Source organism: Lygodium microphyllum, chromosome 3 (assembly GCF_053477565.2).
Source record: "Lygodium microphyllum isolate KBCC chromosome 3, Lygodium_microphyllum_v1.1.10, whole genome shotgun sequence".
Taxonomy (NCBI): Eukaryota; Viridiplantae; Streptophyta; class Polypodiopsida; order Schizaeales; family Lygodiaceae; genus Lygodium; species Lygodium microphyllum.
In genome coordinates, this window is record NC_141137.1 from 51,848,238 (window position 1) to 51,853,015 (window position 4,778).

Here is a 4,778-nt window from a genome sequence, read left to right on the forward strand (position 1 = left end):
TGTTTTAACATATTTTCATGATCCCATTTTGATGCCTAAGGCCGCTTCTACAAACTTCGGGGTGAGCTCATTGATGGCCACCCTTTCATACTTTTTATTTTGTTTGTGCTTTTAGTATGGCTAGAAAGGACCCTCACATTCCTTAAACATATTTGCAAAAATTGAAATTGGTATCAACAAACTTAAATGTACATTCTTTGATCTAGTTCTTGGTATGATAGAGCTCAATATGTGTACTAAAATTTCTTTGCTATATATAAAATAATATCTCATTAGTGCTACAATGACCATTCCATGGTATTGAGATCTACTATATACATATGCTCAAGGATTCCATATCCTTGACCACACTTGGGTAGTATATATTCAGAATAGTAAAAAGATATAGGGTCCTCTCTAAGCTACTTGGACATGTACCCCTAGTTGACCAATTTCTATGTGGTATAGTTAAAAGTACCTATAAAAATCCAAAATTTTTCCATTCACAGGAAATTTGAAGGATATCCTTTTATAATAATGAGAAAATTAGTCATGTAGATATCATCAATTTACTCATCCTTAAGACATTTTAGAGACTTATTGTTTACAATGTTTCATTGAATCGTTTTATGTGGCTACAACGTGTACTTATTTGTGCATGAATACATGTTACACCAATACCTCTATTACAAGGTGACAATCAATCTTTCTTTGTTTGAGAGCTAAAACCCTATCCTTCGAATACCTTGACTAAATCTCCAATTTGAAATTCTTTTACCTTGAAAGCTCCCTTCATATACTCAGATGCATGTACACTCAATATGAAGGAAAGAATGTTCTTCAAGAAATGGCTACCCGCGGAAGAGGATTGCCCATAGCATCCTTTAATGATCAAAACTTGCTGATGGCTACCCTAATTGAACCAAGTCAAGATAGAACTGCCATTGGCATAGATCTTGGAACCTCATCGCCCAATGATCCATGCCCAACGCCTCAATATCTACAGATCGCTTATTGACTCCACAAGCCTGAAGACCTTCAACTCAAAACTGAAGACCTTCTACTCAAAGACAAGGATCTTCAATCAAGGCCACGGGTTTTCAAGGCAAACAACGCTCGAGGGGTTTCTCCAGAATAAATCCCTCCAATACCATCCTCCTAAGGGATTGCTTATTGCTTCAAGCGTTTCGGATACTCAAAAGACGACCAGCTACATAAGGGGCGCCACAACAGTGTGAAAGATGCCGAGTATCTTCATGGAGCCTAAAGCACGCCGGAATCTTTCCTGGTCATCGTCCTTAAACCCCATCACTTATCATTCACCCAACCACATTGGAAGTAGTGTCCGCCACCTACCTTTTCCACCTAGCAGCCGACCTAACTAGCCACTACGTTCCACTGCAGTGCCACGAGATTGGCACTTGGCTAGGAGGGGGTAATGTTACCATGTTTTCCGCAGCACAGAGGAGCGAAAAATGGAAAAAATGGAAATAGCAAAAAAGGCATAGGATAAAAGCAGAAAAAGGCGCCTTGACCGATAACCAGTCCCTGAAAAATTTAAATGTTCTGGTACGACCCTCAGAAAGCCTCGGTGTTGGCCCAACACAACAAAAGAGAAAAAGGGCGCACCATTAAAATGTGGGAGCGCCCCCGAATCTTTGTAAAAGAGTGCCAGGTTCGCTCCTGTGCAAAGTGTACGCATTAGTTGGGAATAGGATAAATTAGAATGGTGGGAAATGGGAAAAAGGGCCTAGGCTATGGCCGGCCATGTAAAAGAGGGAAAAGGGGATGACTACCCAAAAAGGATTTAGGGCTTTGTATATAAAGTTGAAAAGTGAATGAGAAGGGCATTCTTTGGTGTGTGGCAAAAAGAGTCTTCTTCTTACTCTTTTCTTCTCTCCTTCTTGCTTGTGTGTGCTCTTGAGAGAGGGAGTGTGAGAGTGTGAGGGAGTGAGTGTGTGTGAGAGTGAGGGATCAAGAGGGTGAAGCTCTTCACCATCTCCTCTTCTCTTCTTCTCTTCTATTCTCTTCTCTTCTCTTGCGCGCGCGGCTATGGATGATGGAGCTTGGAGATGGAGGAGGTTTGAGGATGCTTGAGCTAGCATCGAGAATCGTGGAGCTACCGGAGTGCAAGAGAGAGGAGGGTACTCAATCGAGCATCAAGGTAAGCTCACTACACTCGTAGGATCAATGGCGCATCGGCTAGGTGAGAGATAGCCATTAGAGCTCGCTTGGAACGCTTGAACAATAAGTGGTCCGTGGGTCTTGGCAGTTGAGCGAAAGCTCCCACATTGCGCATGCAATGCAATTGTGTATAAAGTTTATTCATTAATAATTAGCAACATGAAAGTGCAAAAATAGTTCTTTTCATGCTTTTCTTCTAATATGGGATTGCTGCATTGCTTAGAACTAGTATTGAGCTTTCTTGTGCTACTAGACCCTTTTTATTTTTGATAACAATGAATCCTATATGACATGCATCATAAAACATTAGAATTCAATGTACTTTAAACACTCAACAAGCCCCTTCTCCCTACCATTGAGAGTTATGCGTTCGTTTTGGTAGGTTATTTTTTATGTATTTTTCTTTTACAAAAGCGATAAAAACCCACTTTAACAAAGAGATAGGGCTAAACTGAGGCTTAACCTCATGCTTCAGCTGTACCATACATTTACAAATATAAATCTTATTTTTTCTTATTTTTCAGATGTAAAAAACCAAAATTTTCATTTTTCTTATTTTTTACTATTTGTTTATAGAAAATTATTAATATTTAGTGATTTACTAGTTTAGATTGATTGATCTTACTGAGAATGATTTTCTTAGCATGTTTCAACCCATAGGAACAACATATGCACATCAAAACCCAAAAGATTGCATATTTTGCCTTAAACTGCATAGTCTTGGGTTTTTCATGCTTAGCATAAAATTATTATATGACTGGTTTTTTATGATTTCTTCAATATGGTTGATAAATCAGAACATTGGCAATCAAATACATCATTTCTAACCATTTCTAACCAAAATTAACTATAAAATGATGAAATCAATGACTTATAAAATCGCGCCTTCTTATGACGTAGGTATTTCGATATTGGAGGCTTGCTGATGCTCTTCAATGGCCGCTAATGATCCATCCAATCTTGATTCACATCCCTTCTCATTGCCATATCATCGCACGATCAAAATCTTTCCTCTCAATCCACCCCCTTCTCTCATACACTAATCCATGAGAACAAACAACAAGAGGAGAGAGGGGAGAGAAGAGAGAAAGAGTAAAATCAAATCTCTTCATAAAATGCATCAATTTTTTATCTATTTTTTGTGATGGAGAGTAAGGAAATTATTTATCTTGCTCCCTTGAGCATTTCTTTCACCTGCATCGGTCAGAAAATAGGAAATTTTAATGATTTTGGGGCGCTGAAAAAACGGTTGCCCCTCCTCCCCCCCCCCCAAACCAATGTTTCATGAAACTCATGCCTCTTCATTTCCTATCCACTAAACAAGCTTAATCTTTGTTTTGAAAGAACTAGTTCAAATTTTTATTTTCATACTTTGGCCTAAGTGGTTTTTCGCAAACGGAGACCCGAACAAACTCCGATTCGAGATTTAACTTGATGGTTAGCTTTGTGACGTTGAAATTTAAAAGTGGCCACCATCATGCACTTTTCGGCTCCCGGACCACATATTTGCTTCATAACGCCAAACCTTGCGAGGATTAAATGGGGGGTCAAATGAGCTCTCATCGAAAAAATGAGACTTGCATTGGGTTCCTAGCATTGAACTCCATCTAGGAAGAGTCCAATTCATTGATCCAGAACCATTTCATTTTGCATGAAAAATTGGTATTTTATGGCCTCCAGGCTCTTTTTTGCTTCAAAATAGGCTCTAAAAATCTACTCTCAAAAGCCTTTCTCTTCCTTACATTTTTCAATAGTTGTGGTGGCCATCAACATGATTTTCTCTCACATCAGCCCAAAACAACACCCAATTTCCTTCTAAAAGCAAAAAAGTTATATGAAAAATATTATGTAAAGTATTCTTTAACTCATGCAAGTGGCCCCTTAATTCCCTAACGTTGGGCACGCCCAAATCTAGAACATAATCTTAAGGTTTTACTTAAGTGAGACATCTTATCTTTTTTGGTCATGAGGACATCTATCCATACCACCATATCATATCTCTAGATTGCCTTATCTCTTCATGAAGACAAGATATATGATATCCCACATACAGTTAGTAAAGTCTTTGTATAGATGGTCATTTACATGACTTTCATTCCCTGGACTTGTAACCTTGTAAAATCTAGAAAAATAATATCTTGTGAAACATTTCGATGAATGATCTTTTCTATGATTTTCTATCAGTGAACTTGTAACCACATGACAATGCTTAATCCCTTTGGTCTTGCAAAAGTCTTTAGAATCCTTTGACTTGAACTCACCACTACCATTTTTTCTAAATTTATTCACTGTTTTTCATATTTCATTCTCAACAAGATTTAGCCATTCTTTGAACTTAAAAAGCTTAAGCCTTATTATAAAGGATATACACCCATATCTTCGTACTATATTGGTTGATGTCAACATAAAATAAGAAGATGCCCCTAAGGTTTATGTAGGAATTTTATTACACAAGCTAATATGCACCAACTCTAGAGGAACGTTCATTCCATTCTTGCTTTCTCATGGAAATGCCTTTATCTATTGCTTTTCCATCATAAAATCTTCACATGGTTTCTTGATTTTAGTTATCACAAGTAGGTGAGTTTTATACCTTGCTTATGTATCTCCTTTAA